At 38.7% G+C, this 26,066-nt stretch overlaps 1 long non-coding RNA gene and 1 pseudogene across 2 annotated transcripts in view; one reads left to right on the forward strand and one right to left on the reverse strand.

Moving 5' to 3' along the window:
- LOC123391861 overlaps nt 1-11,933 on the reverse strand; it is an 86,927-nt gene extending 74,994 nt beyond the window's left edge. The window contains exons 1-2 of one of the 2 annotated variants that reach the window (XR_006606553.1): nt 11,583-11,933; nt 7,653-7,788 (exon numbers count right to left, since the gene is read on the reverse strand). This is a non-coding gene — a long non-coding RNA (uncharacterized LOC123391861). Of the gene's footprint in view, nt 1-7,652; nt 7,789-10,083; nt 10,133-11,582 lie in introns of those variants that run through there. The other variant, XR_006606554.1, reaches the window with a different exon arrangement.
- A 7,760-nt stretch (nt 11,934-19,693) lies between these two features.
- Nucleotides 19,694-21,002, forward strand: LOC101685700 (annotated as a pseudogene).
- Nucleotides 21,003-26,066: the final 5,064 nt, after the last annotated feature.

A 26,066-nucleotide genomic window follows, 5' to 3' on the forward strand; every position in this document is an offset into this window, starting at 1 on the left:
TTTTTTTTAATGTTAAGAAGGAGTCATAATGCTTGGAAATATCAAGGGCTACTGTGCTAGAGGATGGAGTTTACCAGAAATGTTATTCATGAATAATGTAAAAGTACAAATTAAAAATAACAGGCTAATTCTCCCTGTTAAAAATAATGTAACAATAGACTTACTTTCACTTCCTTCTCTTAGAGCATTTATTTTAGGAAATTTATAATCGTATTTACTTGCCCCTCTCTTTGAAATGTGTGTAAATCTGAAAAATAGACAGGACTTTTGCCAGCTTTATGATACAAGGATGTCTTTCTCAAGGATCTAAGAACCTGTCTCTTTGAAATGTAAACATCAAAGGAGATAATGCCCCCATCTCCCAGTTTCTGTGGGAGGGTTGGAGTCTAACCTGAGTGGCCTTACGCCAAGATGCAAAACTACTTTCTATCATTAAAGACATGAGAAGTTTATTTTTCCTCTGGATAAAGCCAATTAGTTACCACAAGATGGTCACCCCAATTATGAAATGGATCTAGAATCAACCATGTAAAAAATGGTGTTGTCAAGTCTTCTTTCCTGAGGATTAGTTATTGTTTATCTTGAGAATGTGTATGTAATGGTTTCATCTCCTTGACTCTACAAAAGGGTGAGATTTCTGTTTTTGCAATCTCTCAGCAGGTTGTCTGTGATGTGCATTGTATTTTTATGTTTACTCGGTGATAAAACTGTTTCTTTATACCTTTGTGGACCGGTTTTTCAGGCTGGGAGATCCTATTTTTAATTACATTTTCCCAATAGTAAAGAATAAAATTCTCTTTCAAAGCACCCAATGTTTATCAGGCCAGCATTGAAGTGAGCCATAGAGCAGGTTCTGTTACAGAATTTACCCTTGCTCCCTTGTCTCTGAGGTGTCTTAAACAAACTCAAACCCTATAATCACCATTCACAGGTGTAATGGGTAGCTCTGCGTTACCTGGGGCCCTTCAACCTTCTCTTTTGCTTATAGTGAAGCTGTTAAAAACAGTTCCTCACATTATTAGTCTTTCATTTTTCCTTCCTCTGACCTTTCCTGGCTATTGTCAGCTCTTCGGGCTTACCCCAGGCTTCAGTCCGAGCATTCCTTCTAAGCAGCTGAACTTAGCTCTTGCTTGTCCCTTCTCATTATCTTTTTCTACAGTCCCAAATTACAGCCATGGGTCAGGAATTCTCATTCCTCATGCTTCAGAATTCACTTCATTTCAAATAGGTTTTCCTTTACCCCATTTTCAGATTAAGAATAACTTGTACATTGAAAGAGATGCTGTATGCTTGCATTAACATTTTTCTCCCAAGAAAGGTAGAAGAAGGTCCAAGGTAATTCCACTATGCCTGGGGCAGTATTTTTAAATCAACAAGTCAGAACTACATTTCAATTGGCAATTATCACTGCATCAGCTGACTTAAGCTCTTGAGTTCTAGCATCCTGTTTCCAAACTGTCACTAGTACTGTGATATCCCAGGCGTGAAATGTCAGTAGCACTGATAGAAGCATCTTACAAGCGCACGGTATGGTAGGTGATGTTCATTAGCAATGACCATGTACTTATTTCCCAAACGTGATTCCCAGACAAAAGTAACACCCGGGACATCAGCTTGTATAATTGGACTGTTCTGTTCAGCAGTGACTCAATGACAAAGGGAAGAAATAACATGTGCTCTTTCAGAATTCATTGATGTCTCAGTCACACCACTCCACAGTGATTTAAAGGGTGCCTGAGGCTGTTTTGTGCTCAAAAAAAATACCTCTTAATTTTGATGGAAGTCCCAGCTGACAGTCTCATCAGGAATACTATATATATCCTTTCTGCTATTAGCGACAATTTTAACAGAGTTGCCCAACACATACGTCTTTTCACTTTAAGACACCATATTGAAATTCATGGTTTGTCTTTTTCTTTTCCTTAATACAGGGGAAAAAAAATCCATGTACAGATTGCTATAACATTTTGAACTTCCCATCAGTGATTCTTGGACTAGTGATTATAATTCCATGGCTCCTTAAAATACACTCTGCTATGGAGCAAAGGAAAACCATCCTTTTCTTTTACCTGGAGATTTTGAGGACAGACATTAAGGTGGATGAGCAGGCCCCTAGCAGTGATGCCACACAATCAATGTCTGGATCAAGTGAACCACTTTGAAGTCAACACAATAAAGTTATTGTAAGAAAACATCCCTAGTGGAGAAATTAGAACTCTTGTCCAATGTTGGTGGGAATGTAAAATGGCACAGCTACCATGGAAAACACTATGGAAGTTTCTCAAAATATTAAGAATAGAACTACCACATGACCCAACAATTCCACTTCTGGTTATTTATCCAAAAGAACTGCAAAAGAAAAAAAAAAAAAGAATTTCTATCTGCACTGCCATATTCATTGCAGCATTATTCACAGTAGCCAAGATGTGGAGGTAACCTAAATGTCCATCTGTACAAGAATGGACAAACAAAATGTGATGTATACATACAATGGAATATTGTTCAATCATAAAAGAAGGAAATCCTGTCATATGCTATAAGATAAATGAATCTTGAGGACATTATCTTAAGGGAACTAAGCCAGTCACAGCAGGAAAGTAAGAACTGCATGATTTCACTTATATGAGGTATCTAAAGAGGTTACATTCATTGAAGCAGAAGCTAGAATGGTGGTTTCCAAGAGCTGGGGGCAGGGAGGAACAGAGAGCTGCTGTTCGACGTGTAAAAAGTTTCAGTTATGCAAAATGAAAAAGTTCTAGGGATCTGCTGGGCAATATTGCTCTTAGAGTCAACAATACGGTGATGTACACTTTAAAGTTTTGGTAAGATGGTGGAGCTAATGTCATGTGCTTTTTACCACAATAGGAAGGAAGGAAGGAAGGGACGGAGGCAGGGAAGAAGGGAAGGAGGAAGAAAAACTCACCCTTGTGACCAGTATAGTCAAAGCATAATTGTCATAATGATGAGCTAAAAAATATGATCCCTACTCTCACACACAATGATGTAACTATCAGTGATGGCACATTCCTCACCTCTGTCCATGTTCCACGACCACCAGAATTTGCATGTTATGAAAAAAAAGGAGAAACAGAAAAATTGCCAATCTCTTTAATCCTCAATTTTCTGTATGTCTCAATGAATAATAATACTTACCTTGCAGATTTGCTGAGTATAATACATGTATTTAAAGAATATGTCTAATTTCTGATATGTAGAAGGTGAACAAATAAGAAATGACAATTATCATGCTAAATTAAATGTACTTAATGTATACTACTTTAATTGGTAGATTTAAATGATCAACTGATATGTCTTAACTAAAATATGTCTTAATTAAAAGTCCAACATTTAATTGGACTTTTGTGTAATGAGGTGACTCAATCATGAAGGGAAAAATATAACATGGAGATTTTCACAGTGGACATAGCAGTTTCTCTAAGAACCAATAGCAGTTCTCAAGTCAATTAAAACGCATTCTTGTTAACTTGTTAACTTGTACTAAGTTAAGTTTTGTTTTTAATTCACAGGTTGATTCTCTGGAAAAAAAATCATTGATCTTTTCAAATGCTAGTGCATATACGTTGTACCAAAGTTTAGTTTTTGAATGGGTATCAGCAAAATATGGTGTTACTCTTTGTTATCAGATAAATATGAACTCATGGGTAGAGGACTATGTATGAAACCTCCATGCATAGTCATTTAACATCATTAATGATATGAATAGTATGAATGGATAAGGGAATACATTGAGGTAGTCATTCCTCCTAAAGCCAGGAGAATGGACCAATGAGGTTCACTGATGAGTCCTTCTCCATGATTTGCCTCCTATCGAAGGAAGCTGCCTTACCCAAGCTTACATTTCCTTCCTGATCTTCCCACAGAGATTCTGACCTATAATATAAGGCATGTTGTTTTAGAATTATTATTTTCCCAGGATGCCTGGGTGGCTCAGTTGGTTAAGTGTCTGCCTTCAACTCAGGTCACAATTGCAGGATCCTGGGGTCAAGCCCCTCATCAGGCTCCTAGCTCAGCAGGAAGCCTGCTTCTCCCTCTGCCTCCAGCTTCCCCTGCTTGTGCTCTCTCTCACTCTCTGTCTTTGTCAAATAAATAAATAATATCTTTTTAAAAAAATTATTATTTTTCCTACTGATGAATATTGTCAAACATATAGAAAGATTAAAAAACATTACAGTGATACCATGTATTTACCACCTAGTTTCTACCACTTACATTTTATTATACTTGCTTTATCAGATGTCTATCTATTCATTTATCTACTTGGTTTTATTATGAACATCTGAATATTTAATTTAAAATATTAGTAATCATTGTAAAATATAAAATTGCAATGATAATTTACCTCACCTAAATCAGGCTGCACTGTTATCAAGATATTTTAAACTGCCTTATCTTGTTCTTATATAAGATGTTCAACCAAGACAGAATTAAATTCATCACATGTTCAAAGCCTGCTTGAACAAGGGAAGCAAGCCTCATTATATACTTTGCAGATATACTGACAACTAATAGAGCCTTCCTCTACTGAAACCTGCTGAAGAAATCAAACTAATACATCATGAGGTATGAGTATTTCTTCAATGCTACCTGATGGACAGACCCACCTATCATTCCATCATTCCTCTCCAGGAATACTTGTCAATGAGAGATAGCTAGAAACCTGAGTGGCAGATAGAAAGTCAGGAACAATTTCATTATCCTGAAAGCCAGTCATATTTTTCTATTGCCAAAGTTCTAGTCCCAGGTTTAAGGACAAATTTTTCTCAAGAGATTTTGTGAAGCAGAAATGCCTGTGAAAATATTAGATATTAAAATATAAGTGAGATTCACAGTTGCAAGACTGCTTCTGAAAATATTCAGAAAGCATCTTCTTCAGGGGTGATACAAGAGCTTCAGTTTGTGGGGCTACATCATTAGCATCACCTTATCATCATGCTAGTCCCCAAACTAAAGTGGTGGGACACTTAGTTATAGTTGGGTGGGGGTCTATGGGGGTTGTTAATAACTTGATCACATTGTTATGTCAGATATACCCTAGATTGTAGGAGCTAACAAAGGAAGTTGCTCCTCCACTAACCACAGTTGAGAATGAAAGTCTATTTAGTCTTACTCACGTGCAATATAATTATCATAAGAGCAACCTACCAGTCACCAGAGCTGAAAAAATATTTCTGCTCTATAATGTCAAGCCTTAAAATGCAATTGTCAAAATTATACAAAATCTCAATAGCTAAATTTTATGTAATAACATTTCAGATTTATTTTGTTATTTGACATGTTCTTTCTATTTTATGATATCCCTATTGACCAGCTGTTGGTTTTAACATTTGAACATTCAACCACTGGCCAAAATGTGTATTCACTACACCTTCAGTGAATTTGATAGATGGCTTTTCCTTTGTTAAGCTGTCAGATTATTTTTATGTTAAAAAATTATGTTCTGGGGCCCCTGGGTTAAAGCCTCTGCCTTCGGCTCAGGTCGTGGTCCCAGGGTCCTGGGATTGAGCCCCACATCGGGCTCTCTGCTCGGCGGGGAGCCTGCTTCCTCCTCTATCTCTGCCTGCCTCTCTGCCTACTTGTGATCTCTGTCTGTCAAATAACTAAGTAAAATCTTTTTAAAAAAACTTATGATCTATATTTTTATATTTTAAAATCATATCATATTCCTGGAGAATTCTTCCCATTCAGAATCTTCAAGTACTTTTGAAAAGCAGTCTTAAAGTTAATTCTCATAATTATCTCTTTTGGAGTTAGTGTGAGCTTCCATAAAATCAAAAACAACACAAAATGTAAAACAAAAACCCAGACTGTGTTTTATTATTTAGAACACATACACGGATTTCAGAGCTTGTATGGAGTAATTTTTGGTTTCAAAAATTTCACTAACATGATGTTTTTCCACCTTTCGTGGACTGCATTATTTTGTATAAAATTATTTTTATATTTTGTTAATACAGACAAAAAGTCAGAAATTAGATTTTGAATGCATAGCTTTACTCATTAAATATCTGATATTCATTAAACATGGATAGAAGTGAAAGAGTGAAATGCAGAGCATGTATGAAAGAAATGGGACGTCTAGGCCATGGGAAGATGCTGCTTGCTGTAAAGACTGTGTGTGCAATGAGCCCAGACTTACTCCCTTATTAGGAGCAGGTGCACATTTAAACAACTTGGGTCTATTTTTAAGGCTTTTATTAAAAACAGCTGGACAAATATTTCATGAATCTCAGGAAAGAAACTGAAAGAGAATGGCTCATGGAAATAAATAATATGGAGGGCAAAGGGCATTTGAGTAAAGTATGGAGAAGGGAAATTTGCCAGTTTAAACAGGAAACAGAGAAAGGAAAGGTCAAGCTTCCTGACATGAAGCAAGACTTTGTTTATCGAAATGAGATTCATCTTCTAAGTGAAAATAGGATTAGTAGGTGAAGAGCTAGCTGACGATATAATGTAATGGTTGTATTGACCTAGAGGGAGGTCATAATTTCTAACTACATTTGATAAATGACTTTCAAAGGAGTTGTTCACACTGAAGTTTGTAAAAATGGCTTAAAGAAAGTGTTTGTGTTTCCTTATAGTGTGGGTGTACCCATAGACTATTCAGTAAACAAAATGCTCTTTCACTCTTGATGGTTAAGGAGAGGAAGATTACTCTTGTCACGATGGAGTTGACCTCTTTTCCGAGTAAGATATATTGGCTCTTTATTTTAAAAATAAAAATAATAATATGGTTTTCTACTCTGTACAGAAGAAACGTGTACTTTATTTCTCATTAGGGACCAAACAAGCACGTGGAATACTATGGGTTTTATATTGTGGTACAATAACACTTTCTCTTAATAGCTTTCTTGTAGTGAATCTTGGCTCACAGTTTACTTTAGGAGAGGTAATGATTTCAGCTGAAGTTTCACCAATAACCTTGCTCAGCATCATGACTGGAATATAAAAATGCCAGGGCATTACCTTCTTGGAAGCACAAATCTGATGGCATGCCTAAGACCCCTCGAGGGAAATGCTCCTCTATAGGTAGTAATCACATTGTCAGAACAGATGCAATTAGGAAAGCTAAGAGTATTTAGTCCCTAGAATTGTGGCTTGCCTGAACAAAATGTGTTAGCTTTTGTTGGTTCCCAATCTTGGCAGTTTTCTCATCTTTGCTACAGCCATTTTAATCCCTTCACTTTTCAAATGCTATGCCTACCTCTGCCACCACATTCTTTGAAGTGAAGACAAGAAGAAGAAATACAATTCTCTTCAACAGTGATAGATCCAGGAATGGATGAATAGGTTAGACATCACCTGCCCACAAGCTATAATTTGGGAGATAGAGGCAAAACCTCCCCCAAACTCCAACTTCAACCACTGCCTTATTGTCTGAAATTATACCTTTTTAAAGGATTCATTGGATGGAAGAATTCAAGGCAGAGTAGATCTTCTATGGCAGAGAACTATATATACATATATATAGCAAGGAGTCTCCTGTAGGGTGTCCCAAAGAATTCACCCATGCATGCTCCTCCAGAGAGAATCTGCTTTTGGTCGTCTTTCACTCAGAGGTCATCACCAAGGAAACTGTCACAGTCAAGAAAGGAAAAGACCAACCCCAATTAAGTAAGAGTCATTTGACTTACCCTTTTCTCCCATCTCACTTTTTTGTCCTCAATACACTAGACGGAAAGAGCTTCAGTAAAGGAAGGATGGAGAAATGTTCCTGGGTCAGACCTTTTCACTTCCCAACTCCTAGTCCTTTGAGCCAAAGTCTTGTTGCTGATGGCAGGAAGAGAAAGATTTAAGTTGGATATAAACTGGCCCAGGCTGATGTTTAATAACTGAAAGGGAGGATATTGGGGTTTCTCTTAAGATGTCACTGTGTAATAAAAATGGAAATTCTCCAGAGAATAGTTGAAGGAAGTGATTTTGAAAAGGAAAAGATTAACAATGTTGTATCTTTGTCCCATCAAGTTCACACTGTTCATTAATCTGATTACACATTGTTACCAGTAATTCATATTTAAATGAGTCTGCCTAATCCTTTCCTTATTTAGTAACTGACATGAAGTCACAGAGGAAATGGGAGAGCTGATAAGGGAAGGGATAGGAAATAATTTTGCAGTAGGAAGGCATTTTTGAGGGGGGCAGCCTGGGTAGTAATAATTCTAAGAATCAGAGCTACTATGTATCAGGCTTTTTTTTTTTTAGATTTATTTATATGTCAGAGAGAAAGAGCACAAGCAGGAGAGACAGCAGGCAGAAGGAGAAGAAGGGAACCTGATGATGTGGGACTGGATCCTGATGATGTGGGACTGGATCCCAAAACCTCAGGATCATGACCCGAGCCGAAGACAGAGGCCCAACCAACTGAGCTACCCAGGTGTCCTGGTATCAAGAATTTCACATGCACCTTTGGAGAATCCTGACTGATGAGGGAGGAGAAGGCACTCTGAAGACAAAGCACAAGCTGACACGGTGCAAACATCCCCTTCCTTCCCCACGCCCCTCCTCCCCTCGGTGGGATCTGTGTGACATTCCTTAGGCATTCCTGGCTGCCCTAAAACTAAGGGAAGGGGAAAACAAATGGTGACCTAATAGAAACCACTGTCCTGCAGGACATGAGCCCATCAGTTTACCAGTATAGGAGGTGATTTATAAAGATTTACAAGGAAAAAGCATTGTTATCAATTGCTGAACTTTCAGAGACCCATAACTCAACTTCTTGGAGCCCTAACACCACCCTCCACTCCATAGTGATGTGGGAAATAGAGGTAGAAGGGAAGTAAGCAAAATTCAGTTTCTTTATGACCTATAGCCCATTGACAAGGACCTGAGATAGGTAGAGTACAACATTCCTCCAGGAAGCACCTAACTGTCTCAATGTGAATGCCTTACTGGAAGGAAAGACAACTTTAACATGACAATAGCCAGGCCTCCAGGATCTTGTGAGTCTTAGCATATGAAAATTCTTTTGAACAACTAACTTTTTCCTTACCTCCCCCAACTCCCAAGTATATTATCAGTCACCTCTCACAACCCAGTGCAGTACCTCTTTCTGCCCACAGGTCCTGTCCCTGGGCTTTAATAAAATCACCTTTTTGCTCCAAAGACATCTGAATTCTTTCTTGGCCATCAGCTCTGGACCTCATCAATATTCCAAAACTATGTCACTGACAACTGTATAAATTAACTATTATTCATCCCAGCTTGCAAATAAGGAACACACCTCAGAGAAATCATGTGAGTCATCTAAAATAATGAGTCCAGAGTCAGGACTTGAGATAGAGGATTTGATTCCAAGGATCCATACTGCAATCATTATATAGGCCATGTGTCCCCAAGAGGGCAGAAGGGCAGGAATTTGGGGGGTAATAGCGTTTGGGGAGTAATAGTGGTAGGGAAAGAGAAGAAGAGACAGGAACCCAGAAGAGAAAAAGAAAAACAGGAAAAAGTAGAAAGATGCTGGAGAAAACATTTTTCAACTTAAAATTATGACAAGGACTGACCTAAAATACTTGACCTCATTGTAGTTTATCCATGGAAAGCCAAAGCACCGACTTAAAAACACATAACATTTTAAGTGCTTTTTCTTTAATAACCTGCCCTTGGTTGTATATGTCTGTCTTTCGAAAAGGAAATTGTGTGAACCTTCAATATTCAACCACAAAACCTGTTCCAATAAAGGTCAATGTTTTTGTTTCAGATAAGCTGTTTGTTTCCATGTTTGGAAAGATCTGAGCCAAAAAACAGAATGGAAAATGGAATGAATCCCTAGTCCTTCCTGTGACTTGGGTTCATTCCAAGTGTTTTCTTAGGTTACAAAACATCAGACATAATAATATTCAAGTATAACCACATAAATACATCATTTGGTGAAAATATAAAATTACATGCCATTACAAAGAAACTTGATCTACTGCTTTCATTCATTAATGAAGACCTGTGAAAATTTTTAAAGTCCTCTTACATGAATACAATATAGAAATAAAGGAATAACATTATTTTTTTACCCAGTGCCTAACCTCTCCTTGAATACCTGCAGGCAAACCTAGAACTTAAAATCAGATTTACTTGCGGGACGCCTGGGTGGCTCAGTTGGTTAAGCAGCTGCCTTCGGCTCAGGTCATGATCTCAGCGTCCTGGGATCGAGTCCCACATCGGGCTCCTTGCTCCACAGGGAGCCTGCTTCTCCCTCTGACTCTTCCTTCCACTCTGTCTACCTGTGCTCGCTCTCACTCACTCTCTCTCTGACAAATAAATAAATAAAATCTTTAAAAAAAAAAAAAAAAAAAAAAAAAAAAAAAAAAAAAAAAAAATCAGATTTACTTGCCAGTGAATTTATTCCCTGTATACCAGTCTAGTCAAAGACTGCACACCCTCACAAACTGAGGGTTGCTGGGGGGAGGGGAGGAGGGAGAGGGTGAAGGGGTTATGGACATTGGGGAGGGTATGTGCTTTGGTGAGTGCTGTGAAGTGTGGAAACCTGACGATTCACAGACCTGTACCCCTGGGGCTAAAAATACATTATATGTTTATTTAAAAAAATTTAAAAATTTTAAAAAAAGACTGCATACCCTCAGTGTGTGTATACATGTATTTCCATGTTCATATGTGTGCATTTGCATGCCTATGGAAAATTCTGCTTCTGTTTAACTGAGTTATGCAGATAAATCTAGAGATCATATCAGAAGTAACTTTGGCTACTTTACAGTCGCACTTCACATTCTCTCATCCTCTATTTGTGAACAAAAACATCGGCTTTTAAATCTGAGACCAAAATGCCTAAAAGTTAATTTAAAGAAATTTTAAGAAATTGTGTCATAATTAAACCAAGGGTGTAAAGTACAGTTGGCATGCTCCATTCAAACCTTTTTTTCCCCTATTTAATTCACACAGAATTTATTTTCTTAACATAAACTGTTCTCTATGTATCTGCTGCTCACCATAAAATGGTTTCTTCTCTTACTCTGGGAATATGAGGATATGAGCAATAGAAAAAACCTGCATGAACTTTGGTTTGAATGTAAGCTCTGTCTGTATCAGCCATGGGAGCTTAGCCAAAGTAAATTCTCTGTGCCTCAGTTTCCCTCTCTCTAAAATGTAAACAATAATACCAATCTCATAGTGTCCTATAAAGATTAAATGACAGAATATAAGCATATTGCTTACCACAGTGCCCCGGACATACTGGGAAGCGGTATTAGCACCCAGTGGTTAAGGGGCTCCCTTGGGAGCCAGACTCTGCTAGTCCTAGCTTAGTGATTCGGGGCAAGTTTGTTGATATTCTGTGCTACACTTTTCTCATCTGTAGTAGTGAGGGTATAATAATAACATTCCCCATGGTGGTTGGATTAAATAAGATAAAACACTTAAGCTACTTTTAGAACACCGTCAATAAAAGTTAGCTATTAAAGTTAGCTATTACTACCAAATCAATGGTTAGCATCTCTTATAAAATGCAGTTTTATTTTTATGAGGAAAATATTTTTTAAAAATAATAGCAAAAAAAAAAAACAAAATAAAATATCCATTGCAAATGGCATATGCCCCATGACATTAAGGTCACTCACCTCAGCTCTAGCCTTGTCTCCATAGAGCAGGGATTGGTCAGAGCTCAACCACCAGAGGGAGAAAAGAGCTGCTGTGTGGTGCTGCCTCCCCTTACCCCGTGGGAGCTGCCACCTACAGAAGCCTCTTTTAAGGGCTTTCAAAGAAACAGTGATACACACAAAAGAACTAGACCAGTTCTACCCTTTAGGAAGAAGGCGCTTTCCTGTGTTTCACTGTACATCTTATTTGTGGACCCATTCAGCCTTTGCAGATCATTTTGAATCCAATTCCAGGTTTGCCTTTTCTCCCCATCTCTGTTCCCAAATCCCCCCAACCCAAGGCTGGCAGCCAGAATGTCTCACCCTGTAGCTTTTGCTCAGCCAGCCGTTTCCTGCCAAAATGAAAAACAACTAGACATTAAAGGGAGTGAGAGTGTTCCCGCCCACATGACACCCTGAAATCTGACAATCACATCAGGCTTTTTTGAAGGAGGTCGCAATTCAGGTTTGGGAACTAAAGTTGCGAAATGAGTATAAGTGAGTAATTTATACACGAAGGAAGGAGTCCCAGATGTAGACAAAAGTAAAAAAGTAGAGTGAAACAATTGTCAGTAATGGAAGGAATTAATTGATTTGAGATTTTAATTCAGAAAAACCTGTTTTCTAGGTACCATGTGATCAGTATACCCACAGCAAATTTCTGGAAGAATCTGTATATATCAATGTGGTAACAGAGACGGTCTCCCTGTAGTAAAAGAGTACTTTATCTCCTCTAAATCTCTTGTTTCTGTATTTTCCAAAATGTGTGATTCTTTTGTGATATAACATTAAACTTAAATTTGTATTAGTGATAGACAGCCTCCAAAATGATCTCCCAATGATCCCCACCTCTGAGTGGTGATACCCGTGGGCTGTCCCCTCCCACACTGTGCCAGTGTTGGTCTGTGTGACCAATAGGATATGACCGAAATGACAGTACAACACTTTCAAGGTGAGTTTATAACAGACGGTGGCTTCTGTCTTGGGTTCCCCTCTCTCTCTCTCTTTCTCCCTCATCACTTGCTCTGAGGGAAGCCATTGCCATGTCATAAAGACATAACCTACTTGGCAAGGAATGTGGGCCTCCAACTGACAGCCAGTAAGGAATGGAGGCCTGTGAACAACCTCATGAACAAGCTCAGAAGTAGATACTCCAGCTTCAGCTGTGCCAGGAGATGTCCAAGTCTCCTTCAGAAAGTTGTCCTACCTCACAAGAGACCCTGAGCCAGTACCAGCCAAGTTCCTCATCCTCTCAGATTCTTGAGCCTCAGAAAATAGGTGATAATGAATATTTCCTATTTTAAGCAGCTATATTTTGGGATAATTTATTACTCAGAAAGAGCTGATTTTTTTTTCTATAATATTGAAGATAAAAACAAACTGATGGAGAAAATGTATTTTTTCTTAAAGGCAGCTTGCAAGGAGAGGAGAGGGGTCTTAAGCATTATTAACCTTTATCCATAAAGGCTTCCAAAGTGAAATATCTGGCTGTTATGAGGACTTCAGAACTCCTTCTTCAATTATGTTCATATCTGTGAAAAGGGAATATTTCCCATCACACATTATATCTGGACTGATAGAAAACCTGAGGTAAAGTGAATCTAAGTGTGGGAAAGAACCCTTAAGGCTAAAGTAATTTTGTACCAGCTTGGGAATTTTATAAAAATAGCCTATGGCTATAATTTTATTAAAAACTAGACTCAAGGAGCAAATCCAAATGGAAAGCATTGAGTTATTACTTTTCTGCCCTGACAGCACAAAGAAATCATTCTAGATCTAGAAGGGCCCTCAGGCTCTCTGCTGACTAAATTATACCTCTGAAGAGGCTGACCAAACATGGTGCTTTATGCAATACCAACATTTTACCAAAACTTGTCTGGAAGGTGAAGCCTTTTTTTTTTTTTTTTTTTTTAATGATACTTATTTCCTTGGAGAAATAATAGAAATTATCTTTCATGTCTTTTTTTTTTTTTTTTTTTTTTTTGCTCTACCCTGGATACCTTTCCAAATAGGCCCCAGCTCCCTTTTAAAACAGACAACAGATGAAATGATCTGGGATTTTCAATTTGTTCTTACTCATTTGGCCGTTTCTAGTTCTCTACCTCTTAGGAAATGTCAAAAAAAGAACACACGGCAATGTGGAACAACCAAACCTTTTCATTTCACATCATTGAGCATGCACAGAGGCAACTAGAATGACTGGAAGCCATCCTTGCCATCTGACTGCGTGAGCACATCAGCACCCTCCCACGCACTCAGAAAGCAATGTCAGAGCACACTGGGGGCGCCCTGTCAAAATCTCACCCATCAAGGCCCACAACAAATGCATTGCCTTCTTGAACCTCTCCCGCAATTGCTTAATCTGATTTTTATTTTTATTTTTTTTACTTTTTTTCCCAATTCCTTCATCAGTACATTTCTTACACCATTCTTTTATTCTGACTTCTTATTAATGTTGTTGGTATATTCATCTTCATTACACCCAGCTGGTCTGCTAGTTATTGTTCTGGACACTAGCAAGACAATGATAAGGGATGCATAGTTCCTCAAAAGAAACTAGGACGACACCACAGGGATCCTCACAATCCTGTAAAATGGCCCCTCTCTTTCCTATCCCATTTAAAAATGCTGCCTGTCTCACCCCCTAACAACCAAAGAGATCAGTATCCTAGAAGACTATAATTAGAACCCATTATTCACCATTATTCAGCATTATTCAGCACTACTTCTCCTTGCAAAAAAAAAAAATATATATATATATATATATATATGCAGAACACCCTCATCATATTTGCAACCTTCTTTAGACACAGGAACTCCTAGTTTTCCAGAATTTCCCTCTGCATTTCCCTGTAACCACCCAACCTCCCAGCAGGCCCCTTTACTTGTGCCTTCTAGGATGGCATCTGCAAAGAAACTTCCACCCTCATGTTTGTTGAAGTTTCCTATAGTTTTCCTGCTTTTTTGAAACCAGGCTATGCCTCAAGGGCACTACATTCCCCATAAGTCTTAGACATGGGGAATGTTTGTGCTCCCTCTTCCCATATAACACTAGGAGTAGTCACAGTTGGCAGACTCCTTGCTTTCCATTCTGGATTCCAGATCAATGCCCCCACCCCATTGTCATAAAAAGAAAAAAAAAGTCATGTGTTTAAAATACATGTCATCATTATACCAACATTCATTCTCACAGACATCTCATTCTACCTTTCCCTTGGTCACTTCCTGTATTCACTGGAGATTTTAGCACTAGGTTTCAAGTGCTTATTCCTACAGAATTTCTGTCATTGTTCATGGTGAGTTTAGCATCAATGTAGATGACTCATCCAAACATCTAGCTCTTCAAATTCTTAGTTCTTTTCATATTCAATGTTTTATACTTCACTCTGCCACTTTTGCCCATGGCTTATAACCTTAAACAGAGGGCTGGCCTGTGGCCTACACATCCATCCCACTGCCTGTGTTTGTACAACCTGCAAACTAAGGTTGGATTTTATATTTTTAAGTGGAATGTGTCCATGTTCATTTGCTTATTATATTGTCTATGACTGTGTTCATGTTACAATGGCAGAGTGAGACATTGAGACAGAGACCCCATAGACTGCAAAGCTGAAAGTGTTTATTTTCTGGCTCTTGCCCTACACCTTCTCATTAATAATAACTGCAACACCTTCAAACTCCCATTTGCAAAAGGCCCCCTCTTATGGCCCCCTCCTCTCTTTCAGGTCTGTTTGAGTAATCTTTAACCACCGATCCTATAGATGCTACCATCACTTACTCTCCACCTCACCTCTCTCATTGCTTGGGCTGGATTCCAAATAATTAGTATATTTACTCCCTTGCATATAGCCTCATATGTGGGGAAAACAGGGGGGACCCTTTTTTTTTCTATCATCCAGCCTGTTATGACTGTAACTAAATCCTCGGTTAAGTCTGTTGGGTCCATTATCAAAGGAACAAGATAAAGTGAAAGTTATACAAAGCCTTATTCTATGCCAAGAATTAGAAGTCAGACTGACTGGCCAGGGCCACCTCTGAAGACAGCGACGACCCTTTGGTCTTACAGGCTAGTTTTATAGGGCACACCTGCAGACCTCTACATATGTGGCTTTGGCTGATTGGATGTTTCCACCTATCTGGCCTTGTTTTAGGTGTGTGTTTTATTAACAGTTACCTGGAACCGATATCAATAACTGTTGAGGCATTTATTAAACAACAAAATGTCTACCTAGGCAACATGGAGTCACTATGGTGAAGTAGGCCCAGGTAGGCCCTAGGGGTTTAACAGGTTTTAATGTGGAATTGGCCCCAATAAGTCCAGCTGTCTTCCTATTCTGCGCCTGTCCCCGAGGAGCTGAAGATGGCTAGAACGATAGCAGCAGCCGCAGCACTGATATCCCCAGGGGCCAGCTAGCCCCCACTTACTCCAGAGGAGTATCTTTGAGGACAATCATCCTTGCCACTCCAGTCAAGTACTCATGGAGGACTGTTCAGAGTTCTCATCTTTGATGGATTATGCATCACCTTGTTAGTCTCGCTTTCCCTTCAACTCTGTTGTATCATCAATTTACCTTGAACTTGTCTTTTTTTTTTTTTTTTAAGATTTTATTTACTTGACAGAGAGAGAGAGTGTGTGTGTGTGCACAAGCAGGCAGAGAGGCAGGCAGAAGGAGAGGGAGAAGCAGGCTTCCTGCTGAGCAGGGGATCTGACACAGGACTCGATCCCTGGACCTTGGGATCATGACCGGAGCTGAAAGAAAACACTTAACCAGCTGAGCCACCCAGGTACCCCTTATACTTGTCTTTTACAGCCTTAAAACCTTTTTGGTTCCAGCTTGCCTGCAGTAATGTTTTTACAAATTTTTTCTGTGTGTATTTCCTCCAAACTCATATCCTTTAGACAACATCATTTAGTTTATTTCCAAGTGAACAGTGATGAAAATCATGATTAAAATGTGTATCTGAAAATTTCCAGGATATCAGAAATGGATATTGAAAAAGGAGGTACCTGTTTAAATTGTAAAGGATGCCAGATTATAGAAATTACAGCATATTTAAATTGAGGGATGAATATATTTCAATGTTATCATTGTAGCTTGGTGGGTATTTATATAAACTAATTGGGAGGTAATGTCAAAAGCCTGAATTTGAATTGTACAATAAAGGCACCTTCTGGCCCTTTTATGTGAAAACTGGCCGCATGGCTTCTGGAAGACATTTAACATTTCTGCATTTTAGTTTTCTCATATGTGCACTGAAAGCATTTGCTTAGCTACTTCTAAGGGCCCTTCCTACACTAAAATTCTATTATTCTGAGATCTACTCCTATTCTTCCTCTCATATTCCATTGAAGTAAAAGTCCCTTTGGTCTCATAGCCAACTTCATCTCTTATTGAACAAGAATTGTTCTGTGTTCTCAAGTCTGATCTAAATAGCTCTTAAAGAGAAATTTAAAAAAAAAAAAATTGAGACTCTCGAGTCCTGATTGACTGAGACCTTTACATCCTAACAATAGCTATTTGATATAGTCACTGGATAAAGCAATGGCTCTTCTATTGATGTGTCTAACTGTCTGCAAGTTCAGCCAACCAAAAAATCCATTTGGTTGAGTCGTCTTGGCACTGAACAAGGTTTCATCCCAAGGGACTATATCTTATTGTAAGATAAGAGAAAATGTGGGGTAATCTCTTTTTAAAATCTTTGTAAATCCAGACGTTCAGCTGAGAACCTGTCAGGAGAAGTGAGGGAGTAGTTTAGGTAGATAGATATATATATATATATATATATATATGTATATGTATATATATATATACATTTTTTTAAGATTTTATTTATTTGGCAGACCGAGATCACAAGTAGGCAGAGAGGCAGGCAGAGAGGGGGGGGGAAGCAGGCCCCCCGCCGAGCAGAGAACCTGATGTGGGGCTTGATCCCAGGACCCTGAGATCATGACCTGAGCCAAAGGCAGAGGCTTAACCCACTGAGCCACCTAGGTGCCCCAGATTTATATTTTTTAAAACTAAATTCTACGGGATCTCAACAAAAACAGCAATCACTGAGGGAATAGCCACCTGGGTGGCTCAGTCATTAAGCGTCTATCTTTGACTCAGGGCATGGTCCCAAGGTCCTGGGATCAAGCCCCATATTGGGCTCCCTGCTCAGTGGGAAGCCTGCTTCTCCCTCTTCCACTCCCCCTGCTTGTGTTCTCTCTCAGCTGTCTCTCTCTCTTCCTGTCAAATAAATTAAATAAATAATCTTTTAAAAAAAATCACTGAGGGAATAAACTACATGTCAATGGTGCAGTTAAAAAAAATTATAGGTTTTAGTTCTGTATTTCACAGGAATCTTTAGAGTGAAAGAAACAAATATATATTCTATGTGAACTTACATACACTGAGACCAAACTTTTATATCTTAATAACTATGAAAGCATAAGATAAAATCAAGTCATTTTTCTGAACTATTAGTCAAATGCCTTAGGAAAAGTTGGGCTACTTTATGGCAAAGGGAGTTCTGTTTCAGACAGAGATAGCTCTTGTTGGAAATGTATAAATAAGGCCCAAAAAAAAAACCCCAAAATCCCAAACAATTTTTAAACATGTATATGATGGGTAGTTGTATTTATAAGGCTTTTGACATTTTCAAAGTATCTGAATACCACTTTTAATAATTAGTTCATATTATTTTTTTTTAAAGGTTTTATTTATTTATTTGACAGAGAGGAATCACAAGTAGATGGAGAGGCAGGCAGAGAGAGAGAGAGAGAGAGGAGGAAGCAGGCTCCCTGCTGAGCAGAGAGCCCGATGCGGGACTCGATCCCAGGACCCTGAGATCATGACCTGAGCCGAAGGCAGCGGCTTAACCCACTGAGCCACCCAGGCGCCCCTAATAATTAGTTCATATTATTAGCATCTAGCCCAACATCTTGCTCCAAAAATTCAAAAGGTATATTGCTAAGATCATGAAAATTTGAGCTGTCTTTAATGAGTTATACGAAATGACTTTCTCTTTTTTTTCAAACTCTTTTTATTCTTAAACATCTCTCCTCTGAAGGTTTTCTAATCCTATTTCCCCAAGAAGATTAGTCACTGACTTTCTGTTTTTTTCTTTAAATAGAAAAAATGATATATAATTTTAACATGCATACTTTAATCATTTGCATATCTATCTCCTTCACAATGCTGTTTTTTTCCTTTCTGTGACCCTAATGCCAAGCATGGACCCTAGCATACAGTAAGGACTTAATAAATATTGTTAAACTAGTGAGAAAACTGAAGTCCAGGGAAAGGTTTTTGCTACAGATCACATAGCTTATTAATGATAGTACTTGAACTAGAATTCCAATGTCCCACCCTTAGCATGATGCTTTTCATATGATTTGCAGATTTTTAAGGAATTAATAAATCTATAAGTTAATAAGACTAAGATTCCTAGGAACTTCCCATTGTACTTTCTGATCAGTAAGTGATACAGCAGTCTCTTTTTTTTTTTTTTTACCAATCTTCTGACAACTTGTTAAATGAGGTAATAAGATTAATATAAGTAACTTCAAAGGGACCAGATATTTCATGTACATTTGACTATTTGGTTTCATGGACACAAAGTCTTCACCAACCATAAAAGCTAATCTTTGTCTGTTAATAAAAATCTACTGGATCTCTAATGAGGCCCGAAGACATCGGCCATACCAACTTTTTTTCTAAATAGATCTCTTGGGGCAAGGAAAACAAAAGCAAAAATAAACTATTGGGACTACATCAAAATAAAAAAGCTTCTACACAGCAAAGGAAACAATCAAGAAAACCCAAAGACAACCTACAGAATGGGAGAATACAATTGCAAATGATAGATCTGATAAAGGATCAGTATCCAAAATATATAAAGAACTTACACAACTCAATATCCAAAAAATTATAATTCAATTAAAAAATGGGCAGAAGACATGAACAGACATTTCTCCAAAGAAGATATTTCTCCCTTTCTCCAACGAACCAACATTTCATCCAGATGGCCCACAGGCACATGACCACATCTCCTTGTACTACAATGAAGCTACAGGTGGCAAATATGTTCCTTGTGCTATATTGGTGGATCTAGAACCCAGGACCATGGACTCTGTTCCCTCAGGGCCTCTTGGGCAGATATTCAGACCAGACAGCTTTGTTTTTGATCAGTCAAAGAAGGTAACAACTGAGCCAAGGGCCATTGTACAGAGAGGGCTGAGCTGGTTGACTCAGTCCTGGATATGGTGAGGAAGGGGGCCAAGAGCTGTGACTGCCTGAAGGCCTTCCAGCTGACCCACTCCCTGGGTGGGGGCACAGGCTCTGGAACGGTCACCTTGCTCATCAGCAAGATCCAAAAAGAGTATCCCAACTGTATCATGAACACCTTCAGTGTGGTACTCTCACCCAAAGCATCTGACACAGTGGTCACACCCTACAATGTCATCTTTTCCATCCATCAGTTGCTAGAGAACACAGATGAGACCTACTGCTTTGACAATGAGGCCCTTTATGACATCTGCTTCTGTACTCTCAAGCTGACCATGCCAACCTACAGGGACCTGAACCACCTTGTCTCAGCCACCATGAGCGATCTCAACACGTGCCTCTGCTTCCCTGATCAGCTCAGTGCTGACCTCCACAAGCTAGCCAACAGCATGTTGCCCTTTACATCTCTTCACTTCTTCATGCCTGGCTTTGCACTCTGACCAGCCATGGAAGCCAGCAATATATGCTGGCTTCCACACTGTGCATGTGCACTGTTCACTGTGCCTGAACTCACCCAGCAGGTCTTTGATGCCAAGAATATGATGGTTGCCTGTGACCCCCACCATGGCTGTTAACTCACCGTGGCTGTCTTCCATGGATGTCCATGGATGTCCATGAAAGAAGTCGATGAGCAGATGCTCAACGTGCAAAATAAGAATAGAAACTACTTTGTGGAATGGATCCCCAACAATGCCAAGGCTTTCTGCAATATCCTACCTTGTGACCTCAAGATGGCAGTCACTTTCACTGGAAATAGCACAGGCAACCAGGAGCTCTTCAGGCACATCTCAGAGCAGTTCATGGCCATGTTCTGGAACAAGAACTTCCTCCACTGGTACACAGGTGAGGGCATGGACAAGATGGAGTTCACTGAAGCTGAGAGCAATTTGAACAACCTTGTCTCTGAGTACCAGCAGTAAAAGGATGCCACCACAGAAGAAGAGAATTTTGGTGAGGAGGCCAAAGAGGAGGCCTACGGCAGAGCACAATCACCTCAGGCTTCTCCATCTCCTCAGTCTTCTTCCTCAGCTGTCCCTGTCCTCTCCCTCAGAATTGCATTTTCTGCCTCTGTCTCATTTTGTTTTGTTTTGTTTTGTTTTCCCTCTTTGGAGCAGAAGTGGGGGGGGGGGTGGTCCTAGAACACAGTGCATGGCACATAATATGCATTCAATAAATATTTGTTGTTTGTTGAATATCTCCTCTCTTCTACTCTGGGAAACCTAAAGTTCTGCCATTCTGGGGAACTCCGTATTTCCTTTTAATGTCCACTTCCTTCAGCTGTCCAGTTGATATTTCTCTTTGTTTTTAAGATAATTCTCCAAGAACTTGGGTCTCATCAGACCCCATTTAGAACCATGTGCTGAAAACCAGTAGATGGCCACCATCCTAGATCCATGTGGTAGCCTAGGGAAAAGGAAACCAAGCTACCTCATCGTAGTAGAGGTACCTATAAAGAAGGGGGAGGTTTTCTATTCTAGAGAAGTTTTGGGGAGGGATATCTAGGCTACTGAATTCTAATTTCCAGGAAATCCCCTGCTCCTCTCTCGGCTTCATGAGAGGTGTTGACAGTATTATCTCTATTTTTAGTCTTCTTCCAAGCTCTGTCCTTTGCTGTGTCTTTTGCTGGGATCTGTCCCATTCTATTAAGCAGGACCATTCCCTTTCCTACATAACCTCCCTCATATGTTGGATACCTTCTTTTTCCCCTGGTTGGAGAAGGGGGCCAAGAAGGGAAAGAAGGACTGGCCTCCAGAAAAGCTCTCCTCAACCCCACATTTTCTTAGCAAACACCCAGCTCTGCTGTGTATATATGGAAAGGTGTGTATTGCCACCTAAATCTTCCAGAATTTTGGATCATTCTTCCAGAGAGTGTACAAGGAGACCCTCCATCTTTGGCAACATCTCATTTCTTCTTTTGCTATTCCCTTCCCTTCCCTTGGCTTCATCCTTTCCTATGTTTCAAATTTCTATTTTGTGTTGAACTTGCTTTTTTTATATTGAAAAAATAACATTACTCCAAGAGCCAAAATAAATGACAACTGAAAAAAAATAACAGAGGTAATTAATTGCACACTTTGTGTGCAAGGCTTAGAGTGAAATGCTTTACATGCATAAACTCATACAACACAGCAATCCTAGAAAGTGGATCTTATTACTATATTTTACTGATTTAAGGATGCTCACTTTTCACATTTCCCATTTTATTATCTGTATACTGTCAAAATTGAAATCAGAATAATTATCATTTCAAATATTTTAGAAAGTATGTGCATTTGGGAAATATAAGGAAAGAAACTGAAAAGAATGTCTTTGTTTAAATAAGTAAACTTAATTATTATGTTTACCATAGTGTAACTTTTCATAAAAATCTCTAAGCTGTAAAAATAAACTTTCCAATAGCACAGTTTCTATTTTTTTCTGACTTTTCAGGGAAAAATAGTGTCATGATTCTCCAAAAAGAAAACCCTTATTCCCCATCACCTGTATCCTGCACATCCTGAAACATCATTTATCTAGTTCTGGTATGAGACTCAGCCATGAGGAAGAATGACTCAAACCACCAGATCATGAATCTTGAGTGTATTTTCCAAGGTGATAAAGTCAAAACCATGGACATAGACAAGAATAATTTCTAAGTAGGAGGTCAAAGTTAAACTTCAGAAATCCGAACTGGGCAAGGGTAAAAGGCAGGGAGTTTTGTCCAAACAAAAAATACAGTTAGAATCAAAGATTAAGTTCAGTGTGGAGAGGACCAAACTGGGCAATAGGACAGAGCAGAATCTGACAATATATATACCACAGCCCAGAATTTAAATCAAACAAACAAACAAGAAAATAAACAAAACAGGAGAAAAGAGTCCTAATGGGAGGAGAGTTTAAATTTAAGTGTTGAAAACAATTAAATAATTTTTGTATTATTTTTTTTAGAGAAAGCGAGAGTGTGCACATGCAGTGGGGAGGGGAGAGAGAGAACAAGAATCTTAAGCAGGTTCCATGCTCAGCATGAGCCTGAAATAGGATTCCACCTCACGACCCTAAGCCCAAATCAAGAGTTGTATGCATAACCAATTAAGCCACCCAGATGAGTAATTTTTAATTGTAGGACACAGCTGCATGCCCCATAACTTCTGGTCTTTGGAACAGATGTGCCTCTGAGATACGGTCCACTCTACAGGAAGGAGACACTGGTGATTTCACTTGGGTGGGTATTTCTGGAGCACTAAGAATTCTAAGAGCTTAATGAAACAGATGAAATTCAAGATCCACTGAAAGACTCATGGATATTGAACATAATCTTTGGTAAATATCTCTTTATAGAGAGATATTCATATTGACACATATTAACACGATGCACAACAGTCTTCTCCTTGGTTCTCCAGAGAACCTAAATGACAGACCATGTGTACAATAATCCAAGCAGATGACCTTCTGTCAAGGCTTTCCTTGTTACAGTCCTGCATTTATGACACAGCAATAAGGGAAGGCCATTTTCAACTATAACTCCCATTGCTTTGTAGGCTAGTCATTTAATTTCCAAATAGAGCTGCCTCAAAAAAAAGCCAATTTATAAGACTTAAATGATGATGTTAAAATGGTAATAAACATACATATTTATTAGTTTATGAATATGAATACTTTCTTCTAACATAAAAATACCATAATGGACACAATCCACACTTGCCAACCCTTATTAGACACTTTCATTGAACAAGAATTAATGTTCATGAAAAACTACTCTTGGTTTTTGTGTGTTTTGTATTTTAAAAATGTTTAGAAATTAATTGCTGCATCTATACAACAATAATGATTGAAACAGACAATTTAGCCTCCAAGATGAATATTTGAGCCTGACAGATCTCTATTCAGTAAATAACTGTAGCTTATCCATACCACTTTCAGAGGCCAACACTGAGTCGGAACAAAGATTGTTGCTGCAGCATTTGAAATGTTGATTCTACTTATAAGCTGTTGTTTGGGATATTGTTAGTTATTAAATATAGCTAACCTTTACTAAATGCTTAATATTCACCAGTGGGTTTTTTTGTTTGTTTTTTGTTTTTTTAAGAGATTGATATGTTTTGTCTTGTTTAAGCCATACAACAACTTTCTGAAGTGGTATTACTTTTCCTCATTCTACAGATAAGGAAACAGGAGATTATGGAAGTTAAATAATTTAGCCGATGTAACACAATTACATGGGGACAACAGAAAAGTGCCTCTCCCAGTAAAAGGAGCATAAGGGCACCAGTAAGGAGTTGGGGAATGGAATTAGGAATTAAAAAAAAAAAAAAGTCACTCTATCTGGATTAAAGTAGTGAAATCCATAAGCAATATCTGTGCTTAAGCCTTTTATAGAAGCAAACCCCAAAATAATATATTTTTCTTTTTTTTTTAAATACGTAACTGAAGAATTTTCAAATACCAAAATCTTGAATTAAGGTTAGTGAGGCAGTTATTTTCAGAAAAATTATAACTGGAGTAAGAGCGAAATGTTGCATTGAGAGAATGACGCACATCCACTGTGCCATATTCAGTAAGTAACTGCAAAAAGAAGAGAGAATTGTCAGCTCACAGAGGAACAACGAAGGGGCTGGTCAGCCAGAAAGTAGGCTATGCCCATTTAGAGTTCTCTGTTTCTAGAGGTAGAGGTACCTTGTCAAGAAGAAAACAAATTAGGCTACTTTGACAGCATGTCATTCAATATGTAAATTTTGAAACTCCTCTTGTTTTAATCTCTGCTCGCCAGAAAGGGTTGACTGTAATTTTGCTTCCTAAAGATCTCATTTAATGAGTAAGATTCTACTGATGTAAGCATTTTAGTTTGCTTACTATTGCATTTCTTACCATAAATGAATAACTCAGAATTAATAGAGATATATCAATTTTTACAAACTTGAATAACATAAACCCACTCAGGAAAGATAGATCAGTTCCTAGTGCATTGATGAATCAGCAGAAGAATAAAGGAACCTAACTCCAAATATAATAAATTCACCAAATGAATGTACCTGTATCTCTGTAACAGGCCTCCTTAACCCAGTGAGCTCTGCATAGCTTAACAGCCATTGTGCAATTCTGCAGGGAGAAAATCAATCCAGTGATGAGTTCTTTTAAAAACTGGTTGTTGTTTGCTGCCAAGACAATGCCCACCGTAATCTAATATTCCATATATCTTATAAGAATTCAAAAGAAATAATACTGTAAACAGAACTTAAATAATACAAAACAGAAAGCCCTGATGAATATATCCAATATATGAAGCAAAACTCTTCCTTCATGCCCTTAAGAAAACTATGACCCGGTGCCCAGATCTTGGGTTCTGACACCGTTCTCTAAAAAGAAAAAAAAAAAAAAGAACCAGGGCTCCTTGGAGAAATGGCTGGTTCTAGAGCTGGGGCCGGAAGCAACATCAAGTACCAGAAAGTAGGTGGTGCTCAGAGAATAGAAGGATGGGTCCTGTCAAAGGAATGAAGGGGAAAGAGCTCCTAATGGCCAAGGCTGGAACAATGTAAACAATAAAATAAACACCATAGTATTGGATGATAATCCAAACCATAAAATAAGCATCCCGACTCTGTACCGATATAAATAAATGATGTAGTAGGTAGACGAATGAGGGGAAAGAGACGGACTCTTTCTCACAGAAGAATCTCATGTCATTTATGCGGATTCTTTCCTTTCCAGGAGGTGGAGCTTAAATCACCCCTCACATTTGAGTGTGGGCTACACAGGGTGACTTGCTTCCAAAGAGAGAACAACTACAGCAGGGAGAAGAAGGAACTTCATAGTGGGGACCCCTGGCAAGCATTACCTTGGCCAGGTGATTAAGGCTAACATTACATTAATAAATGATGGGGATAGCATGCTGCCTTCATAGGATGTCATGGTCTTTCCCTCACCATCTTTCCCTTAACACCTCCCTGGTCTTTCCCCCAAAACTTTAACCACAGTCCAACCATGGGAAGGACGTTAGAGAAACCCATGGAGGGGACATTCTACAAAACATTTCCCCCAAACTGTCAAGATCATCAAGAACTAGGAAAGATGGAGACACTGAGGAGCCTGAGACATGATGACTACATGTAATGTGTTATCCTGCAGGGGGTCCTGGGATCCATAGCAGATATCAGGGGGGAAAGAGTGAAATATGACGACTACATGTAATGTGCTATCCTGCAGGGGGTCCTGGGATCCA

This window comes from Mustela putorius, unplaced genomic scaffold (assembly GCF_011764305.1).
Source record: "Mustela putorius furo isolate JIRA1106 unplaced genomic scaffold, ASM1176430v1.1 tig00000382_pilon_pilon_pilon, whole genome shotgun sequence".
In the NCBI taxonomy this organism is placed as follows: Eukaryota; Metazoa; Chordata; class Mammalia; order Carnivora; family Mustelidae; genus Mustela; species Mustela putorius.